This window comes from Gallus gallus, chromosome 17, assembly GCF_016699485.2.
Source record: "Gallus gallus isolate bGalGal1 chromosome 17, bGalGal1.mat.broiler.GRCg7b, whole genome shotgun sequence".
NCBI classification, from domain to species: domain Eukaryota; kingdom Metazoa; phylum Chordata; class Aves; order Galliformes; family Phasianidae; genus Gallus; species Gallus gallus.
In genome coordinates, this window is record NC_052548.1 from 4,522,633 (window position 1) to 4,541,851 (window position 19,219).

At 45.6% G+C, this 19,219-nt stretch overlaps 1 long non-coding RNA gene across 5 annotated transcripts in view; it reads left to right on the forward strand.

The window, feature by feature from the left end:
- Positions 1-19,219, forward strand: part of LOC101748943 — a 241,366-nt gene that overhangs the window by 100,133 nt on the left and 122,014 nt on the right. For 4 of the 5 annotated variants that reach the window (XR_005840308.2, XR_006931685.1, XR_006931684.1 and 1 more), the window contains exons 3-5: positions 8,833-8,930; positions 10,281-10,520; positions 11,284-11,513. This is a non-coding gene — a long non-coding RNA (uncharacterized LOC101748943). Of the gene's footprint in view, positions 1-4,599; positions 8,931-10,280; positions 10,521-11,283; positions 11,514-19,219 lie in introns of those variants that run through there. The other variant, XR_005840312.2, reaches the window with a different exon arrangement.

The following is a 19,219-nucleotide window of genomic DNA, read 5'->3' on the forward strand; positions in this document are numbered from 1 at the left end:
TGGGGTGATGCAAAGAAATACCAGCAAGGAGGAGAGTTTCATAAAACAAGACCTGTGAGAAATGTTGAAGGAGCTGAACCTTAATAGGAAAAGACTGAAAGAGGACACAATGCAACTTTCTAATACGTTAAAGGACATTTTAGCAGACGATCTGTTGTTCTCTGAGGACATAAGAAAATGAGTACTAGGTTTAGTTTCCAGCAGAAAGAAGATCTGTTATAGACAAAGAAATGTTAGCAATTTAATTGAACAGCAAGGACAGCCATGAACTTTACTGGGCTTTTAAGAATACTTCACCAAAGTTTCTGTTGTTGGCCATCTGGTCAGGGACGTTACGTTTCTTTAAGTGCAGAAACCACTTCTGCTGCAATTGGGATCACAAACGATTGCTTTAGGGGTGATCAGAAATCTGTGGTATATAAATCCCTCTCCCAAAAACACCATCAAAATCAAGGCAGCTCCAGACAATACTGAAACAGATAAAATACGTGTATTTATTGTTCAAGTCAGTTGTGTGTATGTATAAGGGTGTTAATAATGAATGCCAATCCATCCCTTACAATCCAATGATAAAATAGTAGCATCCCAAAGCAAATCTTGCTGCTCCTATTTTAATTTTGAAGAAGAGTTCAGTGTCTCAAAGCTTTTCTGACTTTTTTTCTCTTCAGTTATGTCATTTAGGACAATAAGAAGTAATAGTTTTCACAAGCCTTTCCTCACTTAAGCCACAGTAGCTACAGTATTCTTCCTCCTCTTCATCTCCACAGTGCACTTCTTCCTTATAAACAGTCTGTGGGAGTCCAGCGATTTACATGTGAAGAGAGCTGCCAAAATATCCTGTCCTTCCCCCAGCTCTTCACAATGGTAATTCCAATTACGGTTATTACTAATCCAAAGATCATGAATAATGACAACGAATAGTAGAGGTGAATGCTGAGATGTGATTAACGAGTAACGATACAAAAACGGGGAGGTGGGCAGGAGGGAAGCACTCTTGCTTGTCCTATGACATGTACTTGTTGCAGAGTCTGAGGATGGGCTGGAGAGCCCATTGCAGTGATGAAATAGTGACTTTCTGTCACCACTTTCAGAAAGGTTCAAGGCTCACAGCAGGAGCCAACTCTTCTCAAAAGTGCTCCATTTACCGTGTATTGATTTCTTTTGATGGTATGCGCCATTGTAAAATCTGCTGGAGGCAGGGAATGACCAAAGATTTACCCCTTTTTTAGGTGGTGAAATAAGAACCACACGGTTCTGAAAATCGTGTTTGCATTTCAGTTGCTGAGCTCTTGGGAATCTGGTGCCCAGGCTTTGCTTTTAGAGGTGGTCCCACGTGGCCATCTGCATAACCCCTCAGCTCCTGGTAGTGATGGAGAGATGACGAGCTGGAAGAGAAGGGGGAATAAAAAATGAGGAAGTAAATCCTGATTCTGATCTTAGTGGTAATTAGCAAAATTGTGACTAATTATACTGGGTTAATTGGCATTTGCACAGGTGCAGATGTGACATGAGAGCAAACCCTCTGTTTGCTACAGATGTTAAAACCTAATTTTAATTTCATAAAGAACTATTTTATCTTATTAAATGCAGAGGTTTGATTTAACGAAATGCTGGCACTTGAGCTGGATGTGAAATGACAGTGACTGAGAGCAGCTGGAAGATGTCCCATACACTCAGGTCCTGCACCAAAACCCCAGATCACCTTATTTATGAAGAAAATAGGCTTGTTTCTCCCTTACCCCTGAAAATCTGGGATGAGAATGTGAAAACGAATGGGGTTTGTCAAACTTCATAACTGGGTTAAAGCAGAGTTTGGGCTGGTTATCATCAGAGCTGCCACTGTTGGGTTGTTGTGGCAGCTGATGGAGGTCTGTGCTGTAATGTTACTGAGGTGAGAACAAGACTTAAAGATTGAAACTGTGTTGGGGGAAGGAAGGAGGAGAAGCATTCATGCTGCAGTGGACCTTCAGGTCCTACATCAGCTTCTGGCACTTCCACCCTTAGTGCTCACACCTGGGTTGGACCAGGTGCATAGGCTGAAGGAGAAAGTCCTAGGAGGAAAACCCACAGACCTATTTCTTTTTCCAAATTCTCATTGAAAGGCATGGTGACTTACCCATCTGAGCAGGAGGGAGCCTTCCCTGACTGCCTCTGTCAGACGATGCCTTCCAACCTGACACATTTTCCCTGACACATGCAGTCGTCTGCCTGAGTTCTCTCAGCTCTCTTTTCTTCAAGCTACTCTTCACAGCAACACAAGAATAATAAAACAAAACAAAAAAACCCGACAAGCACACACACAAGCTAGTAGGTACACCTGGCGTCCTTGCTGATCCAACTATTTTGAAGTTAGCTGCACGGAGGTGAAGTTACACTTCCTATCATCTCACTTTTCTTCTTCAGCTCTTCAGTGACCTCTTTGTATCTTTTAGTTAACTCCATGCCTCAGGACAGGTAGCGGTGCAAAACCATCCAGGGAAATCAAGAGCCAGGTACTGTTCCAAGCAAGAGGAAACTCTTTCCCCATTTCCCAGCAGCAGCCTTTCGGCTGACAGCCCGGGGCTGTCAGAAAGTCGCTCCTTCCAGCAAATGCCTTTGAAAATCCCAGGCTCTGGCTTTCAGAAGTGAGGAGACTCCCCGAGCTCCTGGTGGAGGCTGCCCACCTGTCAGACTAATGATATAAATCCGGGTAACCACCGCTTAGAACAACATTTCTCTATTTTCAAGTAGTGAATGGCTGAGTTTTTTTTTTTTCTTTTTTCCATATCTGAAACCCAGCCATGAAATTTCTTTCCCAATTTTAATGGGCAGCCACATGAAAATGAGGCTGAACTTTGGAGGATTCACTCATTTAGTGGTTGGCAGGAGGGTTGGAAATGGATGGTCTTTGAGGTCCCTTTCAACCCTTTCTATGATTCTATGATTCATTGATTGCTTTGTCTCTGTTTTGCTTGTTTATACCGTGTGGAAATAAACTTTAATTTCTTAGTTCGATTGCATGAACTGACTGCAAAAAGCACTGTGTTCAGATGGTTTGCAGACAGCAGACTGAGAAATCGTTCTTTGAAGATCCTCCTATTGGAGAATACGTATGCTAAATGGAATTGGAGAAATTAGTGGATGACCTCTGCTCAACCTGTCTGCTATCCGATGGGGTCAAGATGATGAATGCTTTTCAAGACATGAGTTTGTCTAATCTCTTTTTAAGTGCCTTCAGTGATGAGGGTTTCGCGTTGTCCCTAGGCAGAGTAAAAGGAGCTCTGTGAGATCAGCTACCTTGGAGTTGGAGGCTGAGCAATGCAATTTTCCTTCTAGCCATGAAGACCCCGGAAAGGCAGAAAAGGAAGCAGGAAAGGCCCAGGGAGAGCCATTAATGGCCCCTCTGGGAAACCTGCTGCTGGCAGATGCCTCGCACTCATGGTCTGCGTGGATGAATTGCAGGTGCTTCCGTCCCATTAGCCTGTGAAGTTTCCTCATGCTTTAATATTTATAGGAAGCCACTCTAACATATCAAACGTGTACTCATCTTCACTCCATTACTCACCAGAGAGATAACTCAATATGTCAAATAAGCCCTGATCAAGGGGTGATTTCTCTTCTCCCCATTCCAAATGCAGGCCGGGTGTAAATGGATGCATCTCCATGAAAACTGTGTCTTTTCATGCTGGCACCAAGCACAGCCCTCTGCCTCGGCCTGCTGGAACGTTTCCCAGATCCCAATGTCAGCTCCTCAGTTCAATGCAAAGCACATCATATGGCCCTTTTCTTTAACCAGCCCTACTCAGCCCTACGGAAAGAGCAGACTTGGATTGTACTTTCATGCCTTAGTACTTTGTTTAAGAGCATGAAATTGTCTCTCAGTGAGAGCGATGGAGTCTTTCAAGCTAGCAAAAAAGAGATGTTTTAAGCACCCTAACCCCCAGGAATGTAATAGCTGCTGAGGGCAGAATTCATCTCCCTTCCCTTCAGAAGTCTAACAGTGAGAGCTCCGAGATAATCACCCCCATCTCTCTGCAGTCTGGGCCTGCATTGGCGTTCCTCTGACCCCGGTTAGGCACTGCTCTCAAGAACAGAACGAGGCATCTTCTGGGGAGCCTGCTTCTCCCTCCTGCACGTAAAGGGAGCCCAGAGTGGCTGGCTCACAATTAGATGTTGAACATCTAGATGCTTAAATTAAGTGAATGAATCTTGCTCTGCCTAGCATACAAAATTTCCGCAGTTCACCAAGCTGTTATCAATCCCTGTGCATTAAGAACAGCTTAGAGAACTTTTTTTCAACCTTGTGTTGCACATTGAGTCCTTCAGGCCAGAAATAAGCAATGCAGCCTTACAATCTCTCTCTTTTTTTAATTCCATCCCCACCTTTGAATCTCAGACTCACGCAGAAAATTCCTCTGGTTTCATTATTGTCTACTGTGCTTAGGTTTGCTTGGGATGAGTTCTCATCAAGTTTTGCATTTTGTTATATACTCTCCTATTTCTGTGCTCCTACATCTCCAATCTAAGACAGCTTTATTATTAATAGAAAATCATATACATATCTCTGTCACTCTATACAGATGCATTACCTGACCTCAAAGTATTCTTGTCACAAAAGCATCCAGGAAACAACCATACCCCCAGCACAAGTGTAGGGATGAGGATAAGGCACCATGGTGTTAAGGTGATGAGATTCCCACTATAAACAGGTGGTGCTTTATGGGAGAGGGCTGCTGTTGTGTTTGCATATTGTATTTTCTAAAGAGAGGAAAATACATATCTGTGCAATTCTACCAGCAGAAATTTTTTCCCTCTGCCTGTGGGCACCTGAGTGCCCCTTATGGAATTGCATGAGCGAATGAAAAGGCACTGAGAAACAAGTATTGCTAGGCACTGATGAAATACATCCCGTGCTATATATTCTTGGATTAATTTTGGCTAAAATTATCACGGGCTGCTTTCACAATGTGAAAAAATAAATCTGGAATTATTGTATTTAAAACAGAGAGAAAATGGCAGATGTTGGCTGCACACAAATGAGATTGTGCCTATACGTACACCATTTCAGACAGATATATGTGAACTCTTTGTCAGTAGAATAAGCATTAAGGCATCTACAGACACATTAGCCTGTAAGTGTGGTATGTGAACCTACTTTTGAGCGTGTACCTGCATATGTCCATGACCCATCCCATCACATAGGGTTGCATTAGCAGTTCTGCAGCCCAAATGCTACAGGAAGACACTCCTGGCTACACCCAGACAGAAATATACACGGGCACAAAGTGTGCATTCTGCTCAGTGATCTGGAGATGCAACATTTTGCTATCCTAACTCATTATCATGTTCATTATCAGAATCAGCCCTGCGATGCGCTCATTTCTGGGCTGGAATAACTATATTGCAGGAATGAGAAAGCATAAAGCTGACACAGTAAGGTTTACCAATGTGATGTTAGAGATGTTCTCAGCCCCCTACATCTACATCCATCACACTGAAACGCCCATGGATCCCTATTCTGAACTCACATACCCTCCTTCCCCAGGCGTACACAGGAACAAACCCACACACACCCTTACTGACATCTTCCCCACTGACCCCCTGCCAAGACCTCAGCTGCCACGTGTTTATTCCCACACACTCTCTTCCACAGATTCAGGTTTTTAAACAATTCACGTGGCAATGCTCACTATTTCCCCGAAGTCAGAACTAAGTCCCAGAAAGCTGCCAGAGGTTTAGAAGCTAAGCCAGCCATGCACAGCTCCGGTGCTGCTGACATTACCAGACGGCATTAATTTAATTCCACTCAGTTATGCTTTTAAATTTGATTTGAAAAATGTGTCATAAAATACCATTGAGAAGTGCAGCGCAGCATTTTGAAGCAGGCTGTGATGTTCCCTGCACTGACAAAGTCATGGAGAAGGGAAAGTAATTTTCACAGCTAAGTACTGGGGGGCATGTTGGGAGAGATTCCCTTAGAGAATGGGTTGAGTGAATCAAGAATCACAGATAAACATTATATCCACTAAATATTTCCATGGTGTGGCAGTTCCAGAGAACTCTGATTTAATGCTTTAAGGCCAAGGGTTGATGGAGAAAGAAAAGATACATGCTAAGCCTTCCAAATCAGTGGGCATACCCAGAGAGGAGAAGAGGGAAGGAGACCGAGAAGGAAGCATTTCCATAAATATATGGGCTTGTAGAAGAGAGCTCTGGAGAATCGTTAAGGCTTATGTTAATTATGTAAAAATGCAGAATACTAACAATGAAGAAATATGGTTTTGTTTTGCCCCTGAGGCATTGCTACCCACCTCAATTCCTTATGAAGCCGGGGTGAGCTTGCTCTGGTGCCCACGCCACAGGCCACTTCCTTCTCACTGCTCTGTAACATCTCTGTGAGCACGTATTAGATTCCTTTTGCCTTCTTGGTTTTGCAAAGCAGAGCCTTTTCTTCCACTTCCATGGGCAGCCTATTTGCTTGGAGCTGTGCACTACCTGCACACGGTGCTGGCTTGTTGCTGCAGCTGGCACACCGCTCTGCACATCCAACCTGGGAACAAAAGAGCAGATGGTCTTACGGAAAGGGCTGTGCTGGAAACAACTTCTGCTCCTATCCAAAAACTCAGTTTCTTTTTCCTCCTTTCCAAATCTGAGTGTTATTCTAAAAAAGCCAAAATTGCTGGCGGACAGTTTGTAAGACAAAAAGTGATTTGAGTCAATCAAAAAGTTTTATTTCAATCATGACTGTGTTTCAGCGTCGTTTTGAAACTGTCACCACCGCAGACAAAATAGTAATTGGGGAGTTGTGCTTTTCTCAAACGACATATCAACATGTCTGAAAAATATATTTAGGAAAATTTAGAAACAGATTTGTGCAAAACCTCGTGCTATCCCAGAAGGCTCTTCCCTGTGGCTAACATGGGCCCCATACCCCTGGTCCTGATCTTGGTGGGGCCTTGGGCAAGGGATGGGGCTGACGTGCTCTGGTGCCAGCCCTGCTCAGGTCCTGCCATGCTCATCAGGGTTCCCTGCCTCCTCCCGTGCTCTGCGTTTGCAGGGATGAGCCTCTTGTCACAGTGCACTGCCTGGCAGCAAAAAGCATAACAGTGAATGTATCTGAGCAGCTCTGCTTTGGATGCTTGTGTCAGCCCTACAAAGATGGGCTGTGCTGCCTTCACCTCTTCAATCCAACCCTAACCCAGAGCTCATGGAAGGCAGCTGTAGGAGATGCTCGAAGTTCTCATTTTCTAAAGAACTGTCCCTTCACATCTCTCCCTTCTTTCAGCACTTTTCCTCTCCACTGTCATTTTCTCACTTCCATTCCCAAAGGCTGACAGAGCAGGATGGAGTGGGTGACCGTGATGTAAGCAAGCACTGAGTAGCATGCAAGCTCTGGGCCGGCCTCTGAGCACCTGCAGCAGCCCTTGCTGAGCAACCCATCAGCTGGTGGGCCGGGCTGCTGGCTGGCACTGAGCATGGCACGGCCCCGCAGTGCCCACTGATGCACTCCTTAGCACCTTTGCAGTGCATCTGAAGGGAGGTGGTGCGGTGTGGCTCAAAACCCAGAAAACAAAAAAGAAAAAAAAAGATGCAGAGAGTCAGTCTGAAGCTGTGGAATTGGATCTTGAGTTGGGGTTTGCTAAAGAACATACAGAGCATAAGGTGCTCTATGTGTTGCTGAAGGATGCGGTGGGAGCCCAGCACCTAACTCAGCTGAAACGCTCTCCCCGGTGAGCTGAGCAGTGCAGTGCTGCTCCTGGGCCCTGGTGGCAGCAGCACAAGGACACCTGGGACAGGCTGGGGCACACAGGCAGCACTCATGGCTCGTGAACTTCAAGAGGCCTGCTCTCAAAGCTGAAACACATCCTAATTTCTCCATTGCTAAGGACCCTTAGACAGGGGATGCACAAAAAAAAAAAAAAAAAAAAAAAAAGGTTATTTGGAAACTTATTTTTCCCCTCCAGGGTATTAACACAAGCTTTACAAAGGCTTATAATCCCTTTAGACAACAGCAGCAAGAGCAGCAGCAACTACAAAGCCCTGAGCCTGGAACTCAATCCCCTGGTGACGGGCTGAACCCTCTGCTGAGGTTGCAAGGAAGAGAAAGGTGTGAAGATATTTACATCAAACACATGGAACAAGAGGGGATTTTAATCAAACTTTTCTTTTTCATCTGTGCTTTCTTCTCTTGGAATCTGCTTTTTCTTTATCCTGATGAATTTCACCGCTTGCTTTTTTTCTTTCTTTCTTTCTTTCTTTTTTTTTTTTTTTCCCCTTCCGTAGAAAGGAGGATTTAAAAAAAAAATCACAATCCCCCCTGAAAAACTCTGAGTATTAAAACTGCGGGGCAATGCATCTCCAAAATCTATAAGACTGTAAGAAGATAAGAGACAAAACCCCACAGAAATGTTTCCTCTCTGTGTCTTTGGAAGTTGCAGACGCGTGTATAATACCCCTAAGCCGGGGTAATCTGCTTGCCTCCTCCTGCCTTTCCTGATGCACACGGATGTACTTAGCATTAATATTCCTCACACTACAGCAAATGAACACCCAGGAGGCAGCTGACTCAATCAGTGCTTGTTTTACTTACTGTGTATCACTGAGAAAAGACCATAAACTAGAGCACGACAGATCTGTAATGCTCATTTCAATATGCTTCCCCTGTTTGTTCCAGCCCTGATGAACTTTCATATCCAGCCAAAAAAAAAAAAAGAAAGAAAGAAAGAAAAAAGAATTAAGAAATATATTACAACAAACGCATTAGCAACGTGTGGTAAATTACCGTTGGAGATTCCAGTTCCTCATGGTAGGAGCATTTGTGGATAAACACATTTGTTTGCTCCATTTTTCCAGCGTGAGATTATTCACTCGACGATGTCACGACTCCCAAGTCTGATGTCATGGCTGTTTCCACAGCAACCAAATGGAATCAAGGACAGCTTTGAAACCAGGTAGGCCGGAGTGAATATAATTTGGAAAAAATGTTTTTCCATCCCTCCTCCTGAAATGGATGGGCTCCTTCAACTGCTGTTTGGAGACTGGAATTTATTTTAATTATGATGGCACCATCACAAAATGCAAAGGAGCTAGCTGTTATTTTGGAACAGATACAGCTGCAGGGCAATTGAGAAAGAAGACTACAGACCATACAGATGAGCTTATTCCATATGGCCAAAATCACAGAGCTGATTGGGTGGGCTGTGGGATATTGCCCCCTTATTGCCCCGATCAATTTCCGTGACCGCTGATGAAGATCTACCTCTACAGTCAGCAGATTTAGGGATAAGAGTGTATTGACTGGATCTGCAATGACTGCAGTGGGAGCACAGACACTTTCCTTAATAGTAATGTAGACCTAAGTAGGGAGTGATGGATCTTGCCTTTCTCCAGTTCCTTAACAGCAAAGCCTACCTTCCTTCCAGTTCTTCTCATACCTACTCACTTTAAACCTTATTTTAACACATCCTACCTTGGGCACTGTATTGACTTGCTCATGAGGCTTCTGGAGAGGCTTTAATTAAATTTGCTGCGGAAGAAACAGATCTGAAGGAGCAGAGGGAGGTGATGCTGGGGCAGTGGAAGAAGCTTTGACGGGCAAGTTGCCTGTGGGGAATGCAATGCTGTGAAAGTTGCTTTGGTTCACAGAGACCAGAGATGGTGAGATGAGCTGTGGGCTGGACCAAGGCTGTAAGGCAGCACAGGAACTTTGGTCTCATTTAAAGGGGAGATTTGAACAATGGCACTGGACGCTTTGTGTTAGCAGTGATGCCTGTGGGATCCCTATCTGTTGCCTCATGGCCTGGATGTGTCTTTGCCTGTCCTCTCTGCTGCCTTGTTCCCCAACAGGCTGTCAGCAGAGCAGGGCCTCGCCATGGCCCAAGTGATCCCTGTGCATCGGAGAAACAAGCAGTGCTTCACCTCCCTCTTCCACCTGCGTTGTGTTTTAGTTGGTCCAGGCTCAAAAACATGGAGAAAGGCCAAGCTGGCTCAGCAATATTGCAATTGCCTGATTCACAGGAATTTGTGTCTCAGTATGGGCATGTCATTCAAACATCTCCTGCTTCAGAGTCAGTGACATTGATTCATTTTCAGACACCTGTGCATAAGAAAAACAATCACACATTCTGGGGGCCTCAAAACCAGCTTTGTTGTGATAATTCTGCTTTCTTTCCCTTCACAGTTGTTTTTTTAATGTTCCTTGCCCAGAGCAGGCAAATAATTACAGTGCCAATGAGCAGACCAGGTTGCCATCTCTCCTGTCCCTCCCTCAACAACACCCATGGTTTGTTGTTTTCCCCTAGGAATTAGAAACCAAGAGGAACTCATACAGAGTGGCAACACAACACAGGAGTGCCGTGAAGCAAACCATGCCCTGCACACGGCCCAGGGTCTCAACACTCCCAGCTGGCGCAGTGCTTTCTCAGTGAGGAATAGTGCAGCGTTGGAAGCTCAGCACCTTGGCATTGCTGTGCTTTCTGAATCCTGAGTGAAGGATGCAAAAATGTGGTGGCACTGCAGGACTGATCCCTCTGGGGACTGGGGTAAGGTTGCATGGAGTGTCTCCTTCCATCGCAGCTCCCTTTTCCATGCAGACTCAGGGCACCTTGTGCAACCTCTGTCCACCTAGAGGTGCCCAGCTGAGATGCAGCTCCCCCTGGCCTGTGCAGTGTTCAATGCTCAGAGACTCCGTGCTGTTCCTTGCTGGAAGAGGCTCGCGTTTCTAATGGGACTGGACAGGAGGATGCCAGATTAGCTGCTGTGCCAGGAGTGCATCATTCTTTCCAGCCTCAGAGGTTTCCCTTAGATGGTCCTGCACTCATCTTCCTTACCTGCGGGAGATGGACGCCTTGCCCTCCACTTGCCACATATATCCCACTCACTGTGCTTCAGTTGCTGATGATGCTGAGTCCTCTCCTTGCCCATCCCAAAACACCCACCTGTTCCACCCCTGCGTGATGCACCCTTTTCAGCACCCCACTGCAAATTCTGGGGCAAAATTCCTGTTCCCCTGGCCAGACTGAGGCGATCCATGGCACACAGAGCAGGCAGCCCTCCCAGTAGGAGTGCTGCTTGAAGGGGAGTATTTTGCTGTGTCAACATGTCTGCTTCTCTATCCCCCATGTTTGCTGATTGCATCCTTGAAGAATCCCTGTCACATTAGGTTTTCAGCATGGAGCTGAGCCCTGAGCTTGGAGGGACATGGAGTACTGGGGAAGGCTTCTTCAGTGGAGTGCTAGAGGGGTGTAAAAGAGAAAGGGAACAAACAACACCTTTCTCCTCCTTCCTTCTCCTTCCATTCAACAGAGAGGCTCCTGCCTGATGGGTGCGCAATTGCTGATGCTGTGAGAAGTGCTTGGCAGCAACTGGGTCAGGATAAAGAGCAAGCAGTGTTACTACTGCCTACTGTGGGGCAAGGAGGAGGAACTTGGCAGAACCCCAGGACCTGGCAGCACACTCCTGGCAGTTCAGGACCCACTACTTGCACCAAGGGTGCGCCATTCTCCAAATCACTGCTGCTCACAACACTCCTAAAGGTACGTCTCCATGGTTGTGTACACAACACTGATAAATGGCATCATCCTGCCCCCCAAAAACAGTACTGAATAATGCTAAAGGAAGTCGTCTACCTCCCACTGAATGACACAAACTGAAAAATTGTCTGCTTTGGGGATCAGATAGCAGTTTTCAGCCTGAATGCAAGTTGTTTACCTCACAATCCATAATGGATCTTAAAAAAAACTACAGCTTTATTTTCCTTACAGGCATCTAGCTAATGGATGAAGTAATGTAGTGAGGCTATTGTATTTCATTCAATAGCCCATATGTAGATTTGTTGTGAAGGATAAAATGTTCCCTCTTCAAACACCAACAATAGGAGCGCAGTCTGCTGCTGACCTTGTGCGTCGCCGTGCTGTGTGCAGGTAACAATATGAGCACAGGCTGTAGGCTCTGAGAACACACAACGGCTTGGCTTGAATAGCAGGGAATTCTTCCACTGCACATGTGCCGATATTTGCCTGTTTATGGGGTACAATTAGTCACAGTTCATGAAGGTTTGAGTGAATGCCTCTGATTTCTAACTGTCCTGGAAAGAAAAAAAAGTTGTTCTTAATATGCCACGCATGAATATTTAGGTTTAAAATATTTTGAACCCACAGGCTCCCACTGCTCTTTGTGTATGGGCCCACGTGCTTCCAGCATCAGCTGTGTTGTAAAGTCTGTAGGCTTCCTTCTCTCCCCAAGGAGCAGTTGTATTTCTAAAGGGGAACAGTTGGCATCAATGTAGGATTTTAAATCCAGTGTTTCTAGTTATGGGTGATGTGAGCACGGCTGATAACCTGTAAAACATTTTCATAACTTACGAGTTGCAAAAAGATTAGCTGAACTTAGGAGGGTGTTTATTCTATTTTTTGGTGCATTAATAGAGTGCTGTAGTGAAAATGCAAAGTCACGGCTTGAAGCAGTGATTGAGCACCTGGTGGAAGGCAGGGCCAACGCAGGGGAGCTCAGCTGCATGCAATGCCCCCGAGTGACTGGAAGGGATGGAGCCTGGATCCACCCCTGCCCAGACCTCATTTAAGGGCTGGCAGTAGAGGTGAGGAGGTTTTGTTGGAGATTCCTGCCTACCTGTGGCCTGCCAATGGTAAGCAAATTTTCTTCCTTTGTTTTTGTGTTTGTGGCTGCTGCGTGTGGGCTTGTCCTCATTTGCTGCAGCCTAGGATTGTGCCACCCCACTATTATTGCTGTACCTTCCAACACATTATCACATTACTGTATTACAAGCACACTAATGGAGCTGTTCTCCAGTGTCAGTGTGATGGGATCCCACTCATTCCATTAACCACCTGAGAGGGTACCTTGTCTGGGATGGTTGCTCAGCTTCTTGCTGAAGTCTCTGCACAGTATTACACATCTCACAGATTGACTATTCTCATACTAATACCCATACCCAGAGAGATAGGATGAATAATGCATCTCCTGCAGCTGCCAATCACCCTCTGGGTGCACCTTCAGGGGATGGCGATGCTAAACCCCGGACTTTCGGTTGGCTAAATGGAGCTCAGAAGCTGTGCTCCAATTAATTAACAAATTAATGAATGTGTCAGAGAACTGGGGCTATATGAGGCATGTCCTTAGGACTCAGCAGATAGGAATGTTTCCCAACCAGACGTCAGTTCTTTTCCTTGTACGTTCCCCTGAAAGCCAGAGCCCTTGGAAGAGAGCTGCCTGACAATTTCACTCTGGCTCCATTGCAAACCACCTGGCCTAAATGGGGAAGGGAAGCACCAGAGATGATACTGTGGCCAAATTATTACTGATTTCAGCACAATCAGAACTTCCTTTTTGCTCTTACGCAGAGGACAGATGATACAGGATACTGCTCCTTAAGTCTTACGATCTGAGTCAGTATAAGACAAATCAGCTGTAAGTACAGGGTATGAGCAGAACAGAACTGTAAGAAATTCAGGCCTAACACCACCAATAATTTAAGCATGTTAAGGGAATAAAGGACCTGCTTGTGAACCTTCCTGCTGCCACTGCCTGACCAAGGGCTATTAAATGATACTGCAGAGGAACTGTTCTTAAACCCTCTTTCATTTCCTGTTCCTTAGAATGTCATAGACTCCTTAGAGTTGGAAGGCACTTTTAAAGGTCACCTAGTCCAGCTCCCCTGCAATGAGCACAGACATGCAGAGCTAAAACCAGGGCTTGATCCAGCCTCATCCTGATAGTCTCCAGGGACGGGGCACGTGTCCTTGATGTTCCTTCCATTGAGTGCCCTTTCCATGAGATTTCCATCCAGCAGTGGAGGTACCAGCTCAGATGAAATCACTGACTCAGCAATAATTCTGTGCCTGTGGCTCTTTGGGGCCCTTAGGCAATGTCTCACCACAAGCCATTAATGGCAGCACGCACATGCGTTTTCAGAGCTGAATCAATGACAGTCTTATAAGGCATTGTCTAATTTCAGACATCTGACTCGACTGTTAGAGATGAGTGGCTGGAACCCCTAAAGCTCCATGTAAAATCAGTGGAGAAAGGTTTGAAAAGATGGTAATTCACACCAGGATCCAAACTCAGCTGTTCTGAATCTGGAAGAGCTGATCACTGCAGAAGGAGCCTCGGTATGTGATCAACGAAACTCAGTTGGCCAAGATGTCTCACATGAGTCAGTGTGAATAGGAAATGATGCATTAAGACTTCATTAGTATCTGACAGCCTTTTGATCATGGCGTGGAGCAGAGATGTGAGGGTGGGAGTGCTGCCAGCTGTCTGACTCTGGGTTTGTTCCAGCACGTGTCGGCTCCTGCAGCCACCTCACCACAGACCTCGTCCTCTTCAACTGGCAGACAGGACCCCAGAAGTATTAAAACCATACTTCCCTCCCCTGAAGTTTAATTTATCTAAATTTTCCTCAAAAGTAAGAGTTTCTTTTTTGTCACTGCCAACACAGAACTCTTTCTTCCACCAACCCCACTGTCCTTCCTTCCTTTTCCCCTTCTCCCTGTGCAGCAGAAGTCTAACAGGCCTCACAGGAGAGATTTTCCTCCAAATCTGTTCATGTTTGCAGTGTGTAGGAATGAGCTCGTGCTGGCTGTCTGCAAGCTTCTGCAGACCCTCCCATGTGTGGGCCATCCAGTGGGATTTCCACAGCTCAAATGCAGTCTGTGGTGGAGTTTGGGTACCTGCTCTCAACCCTCACTGGGTAAGGCTTGTGGCTTTCACTTCAGGCCCTATGGGTCTAAAATATTCACGGATAACCCTCTTCAAGAGGTTGTTTACTTCTCAGTAGGCACCAATGGCTGCTGCTGTGCTACATCACTCAGATGGGCTCCACTCTCCTATATGACCCAGCAGGATCACAACCTTACACTGGCCCCTGTTTGGTATCCTATGCAGGATTTCTATAGTGTGGAGCAGGGAGAAGCTGAGGAGGGGTGCAGTAGGAAGGGCACCCAGGAAAAACCTCCATGAGTGTGTGCAGAGGGATGGTGTTCCTGCAGTGAGCTCTGCCTGACTGCTGGAAAATGTCTTCGTCATTGATAGCAGCTAATGCAAAACACACTGCCTGCAGCTTTTTATTTTAATGTAGACATCTGAAAGTGACTGTATGATGAAGGGAGAAAGAGAAAGGTTATGTGTCTTCACGGGCCCAAAATGGCAGTATAATGAATATAAAAGCTATCCTCTCCTCCTCTAATATATTCACTCACCATTCCACCCTCTTTTCTAGTGACTGTAAACAACATTTGTCATCAGCAATGGGCTACTTTTCATTATAAAACTGATCTGGAAACTACATTTTTATTTCATGTACATCAGTGGTGACGGGGGAAGAAACAGGCAAAGGGAAAATATATGTCACCAGCAGGAGAAGGACCTGGGACAAGCATTGCCTCTGCAGAACTGGGGATCATTCATAAGTCTGGCCTCCAAGACAGAAGATGGCCTAATGCCTCATTAAATCCTACCGAGCCAACGATGATGTATCATACCCTTTCAATCTTCAACTAAGTAACGCAGTTAAAAAAAACCTAATTTGCACATGTTTAATGCATTCATTAAGCTATTAGTCTTTCAACAAGAGATTTAATAGCAAATTAACAGTTTTTATGAAAGAAAAAACAACAACAAAACTCCCCACTTAGTAGAATTACTTTTGTGTCAAAGCACAATGCAGGGTAATGGGCAATTAGGGGCTTCGGAGAGGAGGAGGGGAAGATGGGTTTAATTTGTGTTTGGTTTATAATTAGCTGGTGTGTGGTGCTTAGAATGAAATGAAGTGGGTCCCTTTGGTGGGTAAGGCAGAGTGGGCCGGGAAGCACGGATGGGCAGATGAAAATGGGGAAGGCGAAGGTTGGAGCTGGAAGGAGTCGAGGATCCATAGCTGAGTACCATTCTCATCTTGTACATCTTTCCATGCTCAGGTGGGACTTCTGGGTGCTCAGACACCAAAGAATGAGTCTGTGGATGTGAGCTCTCAGCACGGTTCTGGTTGGAGCCTGCAGAGCTCTGACACCAGCTGAAGGCCAACCTCCTGCAAAGCAATGCTTTGTGCATCGGCTCTTCAGAGTGTTTCACACTCAGTGAAGCTGCAGGTCTTGTTTTAAACTGGGGCTTAGAGATTACCAAGTCTTGGCACTTGGCTTAATAAGGACAGGTCATGTATTTAGGTTCAGAGCTGGAATCCCCTTTGCAGGTGTGTGCCAGTGCAGATGGCTGGCACAGGGACTATTTTGTGACTCCAGTTTTGTGTAAGTCCTCAAGAACACAAACCAATAAATCAGTAAATAAAGTCATTAATGAGAATACTGAAATGCAGGGGAAAACTTCATTGAGAGAAAACGAACAACTGCAAACTCAAGTTGTCATCTGAACTTGCTGAAAATAAGTTCAATCCTTTCCTTGAAAAGGGAAGAAAGAAGCAGAGCTGTGTTTGTTTGCTTGTTTAATCTTAAATGATATTTCTAAGTTTTCAGTTTATTTGAAAAGATGCTTGTCAGAGTATTGAGCACCAAATCCATGGGATTCTTGGTTTGAAGGGGTTTTTCTTTCCAGATAAATTTTTTTTCCAGTTAATTTTTTTTTTTTCAATCAGAATAATTCTTTAAGGGGTCCTACACTGATTTTGAGCTTTGATTTTCAGCTGGAGTGAGGCAGAGAGAGGCAGAATAGTCTGAAATCAATTTCTTAGAGATGCGAGGAATCATAAATACAGCTTGGATCAATATGTTTGTGTGTGTGTGTGTGTCTCCCCTCACACACATCCATTCAAACAACTCCTTTCCTGGCACAGAATATTCCAATCCTTAGGGATAATAAATTGGCTTTCTGAAATGGAATATTAGCGTGAGGCGATGGATCCTTTATATCTGCTTTTCCAAGATGTCTCTCCCCACAGAGGATTCCTTCCTCTCCCTGCTATTGATTTTCATGTAGCTGCAAGTGCATTGGCATTCAGGACAGGAAAGCACTCCTTATAAAAGCACTTTTGTGCAAAGCACTTTTGTGCAAACTTTGTGGGCTTTAAGTACCGGCCTGAAATTACACAGAGGTGCAGGCAGTGCAGCCACATCTCAGTGCCCTTCAATCTCTGCAGATAGGGCTGAGTTAATTCCTTGGATCACCACGGACCCAAGGAGGAGTTCAGCAGCTTAACAGTTCAGTGGGCTCCTTAGAGCTCAGGGCTGAACTACCTGCATCCTGGTGCGTTCCGAATGCTGCTGTTCCAATATTTACCCAAGGTAATAAATAGCAATAATGAGGCTTTGCACTTGTACAAGGGGTGCTCAGAATTACCAAACTGTGCAGCACAACTGTATGCATCAGTATAGGTTAGGGGATGACCTCTGAAGATATTCAAGACCTGCCTGAACACTTTCATGTGCAACCTGCTGTAGTGAACCTTCCTTAGCAGGGGGTTGGACTCAGCGATCTCCAGAGGTCCCTTCCAACCACCTCAATTCTGTGAGCCCTGGAGGCTGCAAGGAGCTCTGAAGGGGGGCACCAGGCAGCCCTGGAGATGCAGAGGAGCCTCCTCACCCCACCTGCAGGTTTCTCAGTGCCCAGCAGCGTCCCTCAGCTGGACTCAGCCATGCCAGTTTCCTCATGTTGTGTTTTAGCACAGAGCAGCTTGGTGTGTGGGTTGTGCCTGCTCTCTGAAAGCTTTGGAGATATTCATAGCTGCTCTGCTTGTTCTGGTTTTGTCAGAACAAAAATAATTACTCAAAGGATGGAAAAAAAGAAAAAAAAAGGATGTGTGTGCGTACATTCAGGAAAGATTTTTGTTCTTGCTGCATAGTGAAGGCTCTGAATTGAGGGAAGTATCACAGGGTAATCTGAGTATTTTGGAAACAGCATCAGAGCTGTGCTCCAGACTTTCACTGTGCACTCAGTGGTAATGGAGCGAGCCTCCTGTCTGCTGGTAAGGCTGCTCAGACCCCACCAATGCACATTGCTGATGTAATATTGAAAAGTTCTTCTATCTGGTCTTCAGCTTTCTGGGATAAATTTCACATTTGCAGAGAAATGCACGCAGAGAACCTGTGGCTTCTACTTACCTGGTGTAATGGCTGATAAGGCAGATGTGCCACTTTCCCTCCTTGCCCTGCTGCTGTGGCCAAAGGTTTTTTTTAAATCATTTTTAAATTGTTCCACCCTCAAATCATAGAAATGTTCCAAACTTAATCCTGAGCGCTTTGTGCTGGGTGTAAGGGTGAAATTTGCCTAATGTACATCCTCAGAACCAAGCTTATGTGGTGTCGATGAAGTTTCAGCTTCTGCAGTGGGTCACATTGCAGGAATTAAGTTCTCCCGGTCTGAGTGAAGCTGCCTGTCACTTTGCCTCGGAGAGATCAGCAGCAAGAGCGATTGCACACACATGTCTAGAAAATCTGTCTACCTGTTATCCCTCCCCTTTGAAGCAAAAAGCTGGGGCTAGCACATCAGCCCGCTGTAATTGAATTTCCCTGCCTCGCGCATTATGTTTTATCAGGCTGGGCTCTCTTGGCTCGCCGTGATGACTTGGAGGTATTTGCATTGCATGGAGCTGCTGAGGAGAGTGGTTGAAAAATGGTGTGAAAATGCTGATAAATAGTTCTAAATGAAAGCAATTTTAGCAAGAGAGCCCGTAGGCGGCCTCAGTCTCATTTTTGGTGACTGCAACACTCCAAAGATAGAGCTTCCAGCAGAGCAGGCACGCACAGACTGAGGCTGCAGGAGCCAGAGCTTGGCCTGGCTTTGCCTCACTGCTGTTAGGGGCAGGTGGGTCAACTTATTGGCCACATCCAAGCCCCAAAGCCCTGCTGCACACCCGCTCTTGGCTTTTCTTCTTCCCTGCTAGTGGGAAACAGGAAAGAATTTGGAGCTATCAGCCCTGGAGGATGCAGCTTTGGCTCTTGGCACTCTTCCACCAGTTGTACCAAAGGGAAAAGCAACAGCAGCCTTTAGCAGGTGTGCCTTGTCCTGGAGCAAACACCATCAGGGCCAGCAGGCAGCACACTGGGTTGGGTTGGGTTGGCTGCCCACCTGTGCCCGCCGTGCCCTGAGCATGGAGCAAGGGCTGTGTGAGGGCTGCAGTGCTGCCATCTCACGTGGCCACCAGTACAGAAACCACGCTCATCCCCAGGCTGTTATTATTTGATATTAAGAGTCCGACCCATTTTTAAGTTATTTTGAGACGTGTTTAATATAAAATCAAACCTAAAGTGGTTCCTAGGCTTGTGTTAATGGAAGAGAG